The following is a 15023-nucleotide window of genomic DNA, read 5'->3' on the forward strand; positions in this document are numbered from 1 at the left end:
GTATTAACTATGTCGGCGCGTTTGTAAGATCCGCTTATAGACGTTTAAGTCCCACCCAGTTTAACCCAGAGGTTTCTGTTATTATTGTTTCTTTTACAACTACATAATATGTAGCACTGAATTAAAGTAGAATTACAATCCGCTTTTAATGCAAATTTGGGATTTTTATCTCAATAAAATGTGTGCAATTATGGAAAACAGAGCTGATTTTTTTTACTTAATTTGGATTATTTCGTACTTGACCCACGTATTTTGTGTCGGCCGCACTGGCGTTCTGCTCCCATATAAATTTTATTATTTTGGCACTGTAGTCATTACGTTAAAATATTATTAGAATAATAGATTTTAGTAATTAATATATAATTTAATTGTATTACAGAGAACCACTGTCCCTCGATGTATACACTAGGATGCGGATGAGAGCTTCATCGCCAACCGATCCAGAGCGCACACTCTACTCAACCTGCCTGCTGAGCGTATCAAACTTGTAATGAATACAATTAAATCATATCACTGAAGTAACAAAAATGTGTTTTATTTACATAGACTTTCTACGAAATTTCATTTTACATGTGTATCTCATTATTTATTGGTGTTGCAAATATATTATCTACTATATTCGATTTTAACTTTTGATAATTATATATCGTAGCGATATGTGCGTGAGCCTCATCGACTGGTTCACAAAACGAGCCTATTGAAATAAATCATTTTATTTGAAAGATTTGATTGTGAGATTTAAAAAAATATTTACTTTAAATATTACACTTAAAATGAACTCTGCAAATATAAACGTTATTACATTTGGAAGGCATCCCGAAAAAAGTTAAGTAATCAAAAATCTTGTTTAGTTATCTCTGAAAATAATTACTTACTGCGAATATTTTTTTTTTCAAATTTTCTTATTTTTAAAATTTTTCCCTTTATATCCGTAAATGATAATAATAACACTTACTTATGTAAAAAAAAACAGGTAGTTATATCTTTTGACGAATCGTGAAATTATTTGTATGAATTACTCAGCCATGACTTTTCTTTCTTATCAATGAAGGGTCTAAAATTATTATTGTAATGACTCCAAGTTACTAATTTTTGGCACATTATTATTCAATAAGTTTGAGGTTGGTTGGAATTTATTCGAAACATAAAACCAGCGCCCATACAAAAAACGGACATGTCCTTTAAAAGTAAATAAAATGTTCAAAAAAGCATAAAAACAATTGAGAAAAAATATAATAATTTCTAATAATGAAACGAATAACAATAATTTATGATTATGTGAATGATTTAACGAATTAAATAAACTGAACTGTTTAAGTAATTTATATAATTCAAAATTCAATCATAATATGCAGCTATTAAATCGGTAAAAAATCAATAACTGTAAGTTGATTATAGACTTTGGGTTTTAACTCAGCGAAAACTAAATAATTGGCTAAAGAAAGTAACTAAAATTTACAAACTGGACATGTGCAGCAATAAAATGTTAGCCTTGCAAATACTACTGTAATAAGAATTCAAATCTACGCCTACACTTATATTCTTTAAATGCCTCTTAATTCAATAGCATAACAATCGACTCAGTTTAACGATAAATGCGTCCACGTAAGACCGGTGTCAATACAAACATTGATAAAAAATGCGCTCTTTAACAAACCATTTTTATGTGATATATTTATTCTTTTCAAACAACATCTGCAGCAATAAAAAATGTTGGCCTTTCAATATTACTCTAATAAAAGCATATTACCACCTACACATAAAATCTTTAAACTCGCCTCAAATTCAATAAATAATAATCGCTGCATATCGATAAATAGTCCAATTAACTACTTCAAAAAGGTGTTTAATAGTTCAAATTAGAATGAAAAAAAGGTATTTCGTTATTAACTCAAAAACTATTCATATTTAAGATAAAAAAAGATCATTAAGAGGAAATAAAAAACAATATCTCCAAGAAGCTAATAATTTTAGGTCAATTATTTTAACTTTAATGTTAATACATAATATTTGTAAATACAGAGATTGGAATAAAATGTTATCGTCTAAGTTTTTGAAATAAAATAAAATAACAATTCAAATAATGAAATCTATTAACTATGATTTATTATTATAATATGAATTATTGAACGAATTGAATAAACTGAACAGTTTAAATTTTTACGATTCAAAATTCAATCATAATATTATGCAGCCATTGAATTTATTTAATAAATTAATTATAGACTATGGGTTTAAAGAGACCGAAAACTAAAAAACGGCTTAAAAAAGTAGCTAATCATAATTTACTAACAAAATATAGTTGTGACAAATATGGCGGAAATTGCTTTAAAATGATTATTTTTTTAATACAACATAAAGTTTGGTTTGTTAAAAGTTAAAAAGAAGGTAATCAAGCATATAATATGATATAAAATAATTAACATAATGTCGTTTCTTATTTATTAAAAATAATGCCAAAAATTTAACAATATAAACACTGTAAATCGCGATTGTCTCCAAACTATAAAACTTTTGTTATTACGTTCCTTATGCCGACGATATGCGTCTTACAAGTATAGGAATTATCGTCATAGCATAGACGTGCGCGCATCAATTTTAATTTCGTTTTCTATTATACACTCAGCAGCGGTTCGGTAGTGTTACGTAACGTCATTGCAGGTAGCCAGCAGACTTACGACTGATATCGATCTATGCAATCGATCCCAAACCCCGCCTCCCAAACGTAGTAAAACAAATTTGCCAAGTTATTTTGACCCTTAGGGTGGTCGACCGCCAACTTTGCTGATTGTACGTATCCGTGAATGAATTAATGTCGTCATGACAACGCAATGCTCACGTATCAACAAAGTAAAAAAATATAGTATGACGTTTTATTTGCATCTATATATAGTGTCCCTTCATTTATAATAAATTATGATTTTTTACTATACTGTGTAAAATTATATAAAGATAATCGACCTATATCAAAAATGCGACGATTTTTCTGATATTTTTATCACGAAAAATTAAGGAAACGACATATTTTGCTACTGGACTTTACTCTTGAGATCTAACAAATCTCTCCCTACTTTCCTATATCATTCTTTGTTCTTAAAAATAAATAAACCCACAAACTAAAGATTTAAGGGTGTCGATTCTCTGTAATTATCATATTATCATTGTTAATTTCCAATATTTTTTTATTTTTATTTTTTATTATTATCGTAAAACAGTCTATAGTTAACAATAATGCTGAGTACAAGTTTCATGCGTAGAAAAACAAAGTCTAGCGAGATAAATGGTTTTTCATATTGTTAATGAGTTGAAAAATTTCAGCACTTAACCACCATTACGCTGAGGGTTCTAGAAACATTTATTATACGATATTATTTCTAGACGAAATGAGATTTTAGTTGCATCTTTATTCTACGACTTAATGATTGGACCACGACTTTCTTAGACTAAAAGCAATCAATTACGGTCGTTAACGACTTCATAATTCAATTCCCTTTGAATAAAATATTGTATTGATCACGTAGGCGAACATAGTTGCTCTTATGACAGGTCAAGATATATGTTAATAATAATTATTATAATTAAGAATTAGGTTCTTTTATAACTACATACACTTAGTGCTAGAAATCAAATAAAAAAAAGGAAGCAGAATGTTACTAAAAAGACGGCTCAGGCTGGCAGCTATTAGGAGAAAATATATATATGTATATTTTAATAATAAATGTTAAGAACGTTTCGCAATCCGGTGAAGACAATATAGGCCCTAACATAGCTAACCTACCAGCCTTTCACTAGGTACCTAAGCGATGACTGCTCGAAGAAGAAATGCAGAAAGAAACTTAGGTCTTCAACTTCAACATCAGGGCTTTTTTTGTCATCGATTGTCCGTTGGATCTTTTGTAATTTTTTTTCCAAGTCTTTTGTCTACTGTATCTGATTAGTTCTATAAGCTAATGCACGCACACCGTTAAAATGGGGACAAAATCTTACATAAATAGCATAGCGTTTACCAACCCACAAGTCACTTATTGGTCTAATCATTTACATATATATGTAGCTCTAATGGAGTCCACGTTTAAGATAACAAAATTTATCAGAATCTACTAAAATATACAACCTATTTAAAAGTTGCAGATAAAAGAACAATAGAGACTTTCCCCTGTCACCAGCTTAACCACAACTCAAAAATTCAGTCAATCCAATGAGCGTCCACAACAACCAATCAGTACGGGACACCTTCAAAAATGCATAAAGCCTCAGTTGGGGAATTTGCGAAATTTTACCGTTCATTCCGAAAATATCTAGAGTTTCGCAATGTTGCGATGCGTTCTGTGTTCTGGATTATTTGTGGAATTTTAGATGTACTTACGGATATTGGTTTGTATTTAATAAAATGTGTTTTGTTTTAAAGAATACCATTTTTTTTTATGTAACAAATTTTGGCAGAGATGAATCTTGTGACCCCACTACACCAGATGCTAAATAGAGCGGGGTCTAATAGAATGTCGACTGATGAGAGATGATTACACCTCGACAGTTGACACAATTATGCCGGCCTATTACACGGATATAAACTCGACGTGTTTTGAAGCTTTATGGAGATGAGAACATCGACCATTAATTGCAACTTCAGACAACGTGTTGTTTTTATAAATAGTATACACGATTTTTTTCCACGATTTGGATAACGATCACGAAATCCCCAAATTCATATCCCAAATATTAAGCTATCACCAGATTGATTGTTAAGAGAATTTTAAAATACCACATAGAAACACTAGCAATAAGAATTACTCAGAGCTTCTAACTAAATTGACGCACTAACCAGAAATTACCATAAAATCCCTAAACACCTTAAAAATATTAAAATAAGAAATAACGTTCCAAATAAAATAACTGAACGAAAATAAATTATAAATTCCTCAAACTTATCGCATAAGTGAATGAATCTCATACGAATCACTAAAGAAATAATTGCAAAACTCAGATTATTCCCCACCACAGTTGGCAACATAAAATCTTGGCTTAGCAAAGGGACAAAAACGCTTGTCGCGTCGCCTTTAGACGCAGCTGCTGGCAGGGATATCGATTGCAAAAAGAACAGACGGACGGACAAACTAACGACGTGTACACAAGGGGCGTCACCGCTCACATTTGAGCACGTCTTTACCGCTTGGCTTTGCCTTTTTACGCCATTATTTGTTCTGTGCTAAGTCTTAGGTTTCGTAGGGAAAATTCGCTTTCATTTTTTAGGGAGCATACCGCAATAGAATTATGCTAGAGTTTTAATTTATTAATAGCAATTAATAACACTGTAATACGGGCTATTTTTCTTCTATCAAAAAAGATTTTGAGGACATAAGAGACGTATGAATATATAGAAGTGTCCATACATGTCTTCAGGTGAGAAATTCCGCACCAAATGGTAAGTACAGTGCAGTCCAAGAAAAAAAATATAATGCGAGAGACATTCCTTGCCAGGGAAAAATGGTTAGCAGCGGTGAAATAACCAAACCAGTATTAGCTAAATTCAAAGTTATACACGTAAAAGCAACTAATAAAATAATTTAACTATTTATACTTATTGCGTTAATTCTCAGCACAAACAGATTATATACCACTATTCAAAGAATATAACGAAATCCGAAGTAACCACTAAATTGTCTTTTGTTGGAAACTGGAATGAAGGTAAGTACAGTTTGTACAAAACCTTAACGGGCACAAAGCAAGTGATAAATATTTGCACTGGGATCAGAGCAGATGCGACGTCTTATTCTTTTACAGAACATGTTTGAGATGGTGTACGGGATGCCTTTTAAGAAGCTTGTTAGTAGTAAAGCTATGGTAGATCTCAATAGGCTTAGTGTTAGAATGCGAATGTAGTCATTTATTTTGGGAGCATATTGCGTGACTTCTGTATTTGGTCGTAATATATTTGGCGAGTAGCATTTATTAAATCGTAGTGACTATTTTGCAAGAATAATTGACAGCGTGAAATGTATTTGGTCATTATAAATTTGGCGAATGGCACGTATTGATTCGTAGTAAAATGCTATAAGTCTACCACGAGGCATAGTATTTATTTCTCAGAAATTACAGTATAGAAAGCGCAAAGAGCGAGAGAAGACTATCATAAAGTCGGATAATAAGTTTGGCGAGAAGTGTATGAATACTACAAATATATAATATTATATAAGTATTTCTCAACAATATAATTACATATAAAAAACTGATCCGCAATTTTCTCAATGACTCCGTTAAATTAAATTATGTTTAGCAGATTAAGTTAATTTTTGTTTACATTTTATGGATTATTATTTTACATCTACTCATTTTTCAGTAGTTAATTATTACTTTTTTTCATAATCGTTATTATTTAATTATATCACTCGCACTTGTATAAGTTTATTGTATAACACAAGTTTGGATTATAATTATGTCCAAAAACCTCATTGGTAGCTAAAAGGATCTATTGTAACCTATTTTGTGTGTAAAATAAATAAAATAAAAATAAAGAAATAATATTATTAAACACATAACAACCATCTGCTACTTCAGAACCTAAATAATTGTTACAAAAACGTACATAGAAAATTACTTTACAGTTAGAACAGAAAATTAACTTAATAAAATTCATAACGTATTTTAGTTGAGTTTCAAATATTAATTTTACGAACGGATGAAATTTAAAACTGAATGTTAATGTTATTGAAGATATAATATGAATGAAGCAATTTCGAAAACTAATAACCCAAGGCAATAAATAATGTAGTTAGATTAATTTTAGTCCAACTTGCAACAAGCTAGTCATTTTTTAATTAAAACTTGGCACGCGCAATGCCATTTTTTTCTTTGACATTGTTTTAAGTTAGAACGTATGAACTTTTAGATTTTATCAATGGCAAAAACGGCTAATAGTAAAATGTACGAAATGAAATATTTGAATTGAACATTTTATAGAATTAAATATATTGCTTTGGTATTTAGCTTGGATGATAAATTATTTAAATGGAGATTAATCCATTCAAATATTTTATTCTTATTTGTTTGAATCGAAATTAATCAGTAACACGCTTTTGGCTTTGGATTTAGGCATTTTATTCATCCAGTCATGAGCTTGGTAGTCTAATATATGAGGAGGAGGGAAGGATATGAGACATCTACGACCGTCAGCCATTTTCACTCAATACATGGATATACTCTTTAACAAATCAAATAAATCTATATTGAAACTAGCAGTGCCCACGGCTGAGTCCGCGTGGAAATTAGTATGCCACAAAGGTTTTCCCGCGTAAATCCCAACCCACGAGATTTTTTACAAGTTCGCGACCTCTTCAACAGTAATCGTTATATTTCATTCAATTTACATGAAACTGTAATGTACTATTAACCTGAACATTCCTCAAGAATTGCACTATCTTTTAGTAAAAACCGTACAAAAATTCGGTCAATAGATTTTGAGAAAATCGATCACATACAGACAGCTTTTGGGGACTTTGTTTTGTAATATGTATTGATGGTTTAATTGGGGATTTGACGCGATCGTGTTTAGCCAGATTTTCTTCACTAGTTCGGCGTTTCGTTTCATGCCGTCATCGTCTCCAGATGGTACGCCAGATGTTTATATTAGTTATACTTTTAATATATTGTGTTTTATATTGCCGAATGTCCGTTTTGTTTATGTACGAATTATTAAGTAGAGGTAATATTCTATGATATAACTTATTTTCTCATTTTGTAAGTGCAGTCACGGGACCATTGCTTAGACCACTAAGCAAGATTGAGCGCATCCTTTCAAAATGGTCATTAGGGTAAGGAATGCCTTTTAGAAATTCCAACCTCGAGCAAGTCACCAGCGTTTCTTCTCAGAAGACTAATCTTTAAAGTCCATCAGTGAAATCGAATCACGTCCTACATAGTTATGTGTATGTTTGAACATACTTTTACTAGTTAGTAAAAGTATGTTCAAAAAAGTAAAAGTAATATGATAGATAAGGTAATTAAATTTAAATTTAATATTTTTTACTATCTCTAAATTTTATTCATTAAACGTCAATTTATTAGCCTCAACATTATTGAATTTCAAAGTAAACCCCAACAAATTCTCTCGAAATTAAACGCTGTTACTAAATTCTATTCAATTTGAATTGAACGTTGTATATTTTTGCATGAATTTGCAATAAATCAGCTGTTTTTTTTTTATTTTAAACTTTGCGAACCCGTGTTAGTTGTGAAATTCGTTATGCTCAGAATAAATTTTATATATTTCGTCTATTTTAATTTACGCCCATAAGTCGGCGATCGAAGTGCAAGCAGTGTTACTGTGAAAGCCAAACCCAATATAGTCAATGTGTAAATATCAGCAATGTTCACCTATCGGATGATAGATCAATAATTGCTGAGAGAACAGTACCAAGTTTTATCTATACACTACTGAATTATAACGGCTACCGTGTGATAAATATTATTATCATTCTCATTAGTTTTAACATTTCTATAAAAAATGTTTGCTGGTGATAGGATGTATTTTTTATCCGTCCAGATAGCGATACCATACACAAGGTGTTAAAACCTGCCATAGAGGCTCACGTAAGTTTGACGCGTTTTGGAATCAGCCTGTCTGTATCTGGTTCCAACAGGCCGGCATAATTGTGTCGACTGCCGAGGGGTAATCGTCTCTCTCTGAGACCTCAGCGCAATAGATGTACCCGTGCCACGTACCCTTTACAACTACCGACGCAGACATCTTCTAAAACAATTTCCACATGTAACCAACTTTTTATAAATTCTTGTTAGACAATGAGATATTCTCAATAATCTTTTCTGTTGCCAATTGTATGACATTGTTTACGATAGTGTTATATAGACAAATTGTTTAGTATATAATCGTTACTCATTGATTTAATATTTTTAGTACTTTATAATTTCACCTTGTACTTCCTCGTTAGTATATTTTCCATTATAATTCAATATGTTGTTAATGTAAATGCTGTGTTCACCTATTAGTAGCACACATATCAAAAACTCTGCCGTGCCAAGCTCAAAAGCGGTATCTCAAAAAAAATCAAAATCTTGATTTTTATGTCGTCGGATAGCTTAAAGAAATACGCATCCGATGAACTCACCTAAATACCGGTATCTTGTTTAGAACTTGCTAAAAGCAACCTTAAAAGAGTTTCTCTATCTCAATATTACATACAAAACTATACAAAACTTCGATTATCTCGAAATAAGGTTTCCCTGACATACTGCGTTTTTGCTTATCACGGCAGTACTGTAACCTTATTGCTTTTTTTGTATTGAATGATGTAATAATATGTAGTGCTGTCGGTTTACCTTATAACAAATAAATATATATATTTTCCATATAACAGTTCGTAGGTTATATCTCCTTAACTCATACATAAAAAACACATACCTGAGTACCTGTACCTGATACCTGTTAAAATATAGACTACCATTAAATTGCCAGGTATAATGAAAGGCGAGGTCTAGATTGTGTCTGGAAGAAATATGGGGGAACTATTTTATTCATAACACCCAAGCTTGGCTCCGCATTTGGTATTCAAAATGAAGGTCGTGTACCAGGGTGCCTATGCTGAAAATCGAAATAAAACGACACAGTTCGAAAAGAAGTAGTAGTAATATGGAATAGCTAATACTTTTAAAGCCAATTACTACCATTTAACCATAAGGGTTTCTAATACGTGTGTATCTAATTAAATTAAATGTTTTATTATTTTATGACTGCTTCAGTAGCGTAGTTGTATTACGGCACGACTGTAGTGTTGAAGTCTCGGGTTTGATTCCGAGTCGCGCAAAGTGATGTTGGGTTCATCAACTCAGTAACAATTCGAAGTCCGGAATTTGTGGCTGATATGGTGATAGGCTTGCCCCCGATTGAAGTATGTAATGGAATACATACGGCGGAATACTGGGTACACCAGTTACGTTTCTACTTACCCCTTCGAGGACGAAGGACTTGAATGTTTTTTATCTTTTATTATTTCACGTCTATTCCGCCGCTTCACTTCCACTGCGACTACTGAAATAAACTATAATGATATAATAATATCAGCCCTGTATTATATACTGTCCCACTGTTGGGCACGGGCCTCCTCTATTACTGAGAGGGATTAGGCCTTAGTCCACCACGCTGGCCTAGTGCGGATTAGTAGACTCCACACACCCTTGAAATACCTATAGAGAACTCCTCAGGCATGCAGGTTTCCTCACGATGTTTTCCTTCACCGTTAAAGCAAGCGATAATTCACAAAAAAAACACATAATTTTAGAAAAGTCAGAGGTGCTCTTGGGATATGAACCTGCGGACATTCCTCTCGGCAGTCCGTTGCACAACCAACTTGGCTATCGCCGCTTAACTCTGAAATAAACTATATTTAACCTTAAATTAAACTAAGTAAGGACAAAGTTAAAGATTTAGCATTACAAATTGTAGTAATTGAAATTATGATACGATGACAAAATTTTATTACTAACTAGCTTTTGCCCGCGGCTCCGCCCGCGTTTTAAAGTTTTTCAGGCTAAAGTTTTCCGATATAAAAGTGGTAGTTTCCCGGGAGCCCGATGTTCTTCCCAGGGTCTAAAACTGTCTCCATACCAAATTTCATCTTAATACGTTAGGTAGTTTTTGAGTTTAACACGTTCAGGCAGACAGATGCAGTGGGGGACTTTTGTTTTATAATATATTTTTTAGAACTTTTTTAAGAGGAACAATCCCGTCATACATCATTGTTGCATAACTTTAAACTTTTGTTGAGTTTCAGAACGCGATATTAGATCCTCCAACGCGCACGCGAATTTGAACTTTATGCAGCGGTAATAAATTACAAATTGACTCTCCATTTTATTTAGAAAACGTTTGTATGGGAAATAGAAAAATGCTGTTTTGAGGATTTTCCCGGCAATTATTCGAATTTTTCTCACCTTTTAAACCTTCCCTAGACCTCCACGAATAATTCAAGACCAAGATAAGATAAATCCGTTCAGCCGTTCTAGAGTTTTAGCGAGACTAACGAACAGCAATTCATTTTTATATATATAGATATGACTGATACTACTCCATGAATATTGGATTTTTATATATAACTAGCGTTTGCTCGCAGCTTCGCCCGCGTGAAGTAGTTGTCCGGGATAATTTTGTTTCCGACTTACTTGATATATATCGTTATATGATTATGATCTGATTACACAAAATCATTATAAATTGGTAGCCTTTATGTTATTCTGATGTATAACCAATAAAGCATGTAAACCGTTGTAAAGTTTTATCCAAATCCGTTCAGTAATTTTTTCGTGAAAGAGGAACAAACATACATCCATACATCCATCCTCACAAACTTTCGCATTTGATATTAGTAGGATATTCTTACAATTATTATTTCTCTTTATCAACATCTTTATTGAAAACATTATTGTGATGGCTTTTGCATACCTCATTATAGGTACTTTATTCCATATCTCATTATAAATTCTTGTGCATACCTGAACTGTGTTGTCTCGTTTCGATTTTCGGCATAGCCACTCAGCTTCCCGTTTATTAAGGCGACATTAACACCGATACGCGATAAAACAGCGACAAAATTTCAAATGCCATCATTAACGGATTTTTTCTTTTCTCCTTTATTTATTCTTGCTAATTGCTTTTTTATGGGCCGTAGAATGTGCGGTTTTTGTAATTGTCATAAAATTTGTGGCGGTTTTTAAGTGTTAAGTCCTTGTTTTGTATAATTTTACACGAGAATATTAAGAGTGTACTTCCTTATCTATAATTTCCTGGCCAAATTCATTGCGGTTACTGCATTTTTTTCTATTAAATATACAAACATCTTCAGAAACTTTTTCAGAATGATTCTTTGAAAGAAATAAAATAAATAAGAAATCCTGAAGGAAGAAATTGCGCGCAATAACTCGGTCATTGTATAAACGTCTCGAAACTCATTTGTAATTATAATGTATGAAAAGTTAAAGTTATTCGTTTATATTCAATCTCGTTAAACGGCCTGTTGTATATTTATTGCAAGTATAAGAGCTTTAATATTTCTTTTTATTTTGAGTGTTATCTTTTTAAATTGTTATGTGTTATTTCAAAATATTAATGCATACAAAAATATTTTAAAAATTAATCATACACCGACGGCGAATCTCAAGACCCAAGCCACCGCTGGTTAGGAATTCGAAGTGCGGGACTTCCTCACAATAGGTGCCGTGTCTAGCAGTACTACGTTCTACATCTCGTTTTAGACCCAACGGCCAATTGAGAGATTCTGAAGATATTGGTCGAAGCTCTTTGGTATCAATACATGGATAGAAAGGACAATCGAGATAATAATTGAAGAGTCCACATCCCACGTGCAACCTCATGAGCCAAGTGTAGGTCTTTAGACATTTTGTTGTTTGAGGCCTTAACAAGGTTATCGTCATGCGGAATGGTCATGTCAACTGTTGCACAGCATGACAATCGATCTACTATCACAATATCGATTTAAGTAGAGCATTGCATGATCATTCTCGAGAACTGGTTGTGGCATGGCAATATAACACTTCGAGGGTCACAAATCCATACCAATTAGAGTATTAAATCTTAGTATCATGTATACTTCTGTATGTATGTTTCTTGTATGCCAGTATTTTTGGACTGATAAACCTACAACTCCTTTTTAAAATTTTATTAGTATGCATCAGATTGAATTCTCTTTGTGTTCAAGTTTAATCATTATGAAATTTTACATCAAACGTTACGGCGAGATAAGTACAGGGTATGCACTATGCAGTATTTTTAATCATTACTTATTGTTGTCATTATTACTCCTTATAGAGTAGTTGTTTATTATGAAGCAAGTCGACTGCTTGCCTAATTTTTCACTTACTTATAATATAAAAATCAAAATCTTAATCTAAAGTATTCTTTTAAAAATAATCTTCATACATTTCATTAACAAAGAATTCCTCGCAAAAGAAATAAATAGAGGAAAGTTTGTAAAAACATAGACGTTAAGACAGAAAGAGGAAAAATAAAAAGCAATTTGTTCTTGTAATTGTTAATCAACAGTTAAAAATATGAACAGCGCAATGAAGTAAACAAACAAACTGTATATTTAGGAATTAATTTGAATTATTTTGATTCTAGATTATTACGATACTAAAATTAATGTACAAACTTTCATGTTTGATAATATAAGAACACTCAATAGCTCCAATCCTGGCTTTTCAGATATCAGCATTGCGTTGTAAATATGAATATGAAGGAGTTTTATGGTAAGTAAGATTCTCGGAGTTCCAAACACCCCCTCCCTTCCCTGTTCCCATTCTTTCCATTAAAGCTATCATTCTTTTTATTCTATATGTTTGGTGCAGTAGAAATGGCATCAGCTCATTCATTTATTTTCCGTCTTAAAGCTGATACAAAAAAATAAAAATAAAAAAATAAGAGTAGACAGAGGCGCAACTATTGCACCCACTTTTCGTCGTGTGTATACCGGCCCATGGTATGATAAACGGACACGCTCCAAGCTCCTGACTGATACGAAGAAGAAAAATAAAATATAACTTATCTGACCAGGTATTCGAACCCGAGACCTCAGAGCGGAATGCGTACCGCGCACACAGTGACGCAATACGAATAAGACAATAGAAAAAAGTTTGATATTTTATTTTTAGTTTTCTAAATTTCTACATTCCTATAAAGGATATATCCACGGGAAACCTTTTCAATCGTTCATTATACCATCACAATGGACACAATAAACCAATTGACATCGCCGTTGTGATAGATCAAATCCATCTATCGAATCGCAATGGCTTAATTGCTTTCCAGAGTCTATGACGAGTTAATTGGTTCGGAAGCCTTACAGATATTTCAAAGGATATGAGTGCGTTATTTAGAATGACAGTATGTGAGTTATTGAGAGTGCGAATAAACAATCTTTTTCTTTCCTGCCAGCCCGAGCTGGCTTCTTTGTTTACTTTATAGTTTTTCATTTATTTTATATACAATATAAAATGAGTTATATAAGAGACTTTATTTAATTAAATATTCTCATGTACCTTGACTTATCATAAGTGCGACTATGTTCGCCTACGTGATGAATAAAGCATTTTATTTTTTATTTATTTTATTTTAACACTCAGCCCGATATTTACATGGTAGGTCGTCCTATTCTTGCTAAGAATATAATGTCAATAATAATAATCTTTGGATGTTTGTTAGAAATATATAGAAAACTGCTAAATGAATTTGGGTGAAATTTTGCACATGAATAGATAGTTAAAAATTTTCAAAAAAATTTCACTTATGTCAATTAGCCTTTCAACCTCTTAAAAAGGTCTAACAAATCTATATATATATATAAAACAAAGACGGGTTTGTTACAACACTTATAACTCGAGATCTGCTGAACCAATTTTCATGGTTATTGATTCGTTGGATTTGTCTCCGCCCCGAATAGCAGAATACATCTTAAAAACAATGAAAACTCGATATGTGTAATAATACTTAATCATTTCAATAAATGCTCATTTTTGTTTATTACATGTCAAACATTTGTTGTCCAATCCTGTCAAATACTGTAACAACTATTCATGTGTGCGTTCAGAAAATTATTTCCATCTCGAATAGAAGTGTATAGACAAATCGAGAAAAATCTAAAATAGCTCGGAATAATACCTAAGATTTACTCTACAGGTTAACAAAAGTGTAAATATCTTTTTATAGGTTGTCTATGATTTTTCTTGATAAGCTATTGTCTATGTCTCGAAAGTTCAGGCACTGTTATTATATTTGGTGATATGTGGTTTTGTGCGAGTGCATATTCAGTATTACTATTAATAACAATGCCGCGTCCTAGAAGATCTAATCTTACCCAGCGGAGCCGTAATGCAATTAAGCAACGGAATATCGCGAGTCAATTATCTGATGAAGAACGAGAAATTGCACGAAAAGAGCGCCGCGTTAGTATGGAGCAAAGAAGGGCCTTAATTCGTGCTTCTCAAACACAAGAGCAAAG

Source organism: Manduca sexta, chromosome 28 (genome assembly GCF_014839805.1).
Source record: "Manduca sexta isolate Smith_Timp_Sample1 chromosome 28, JHU_Msex_v1.0, whole genome shotgun sequence".
NCBI lineage: Eukaryota > Metazoa > Arthropoda > Insecta > Lepidoptera > Sphingidae > Manduca > Manduca sexta.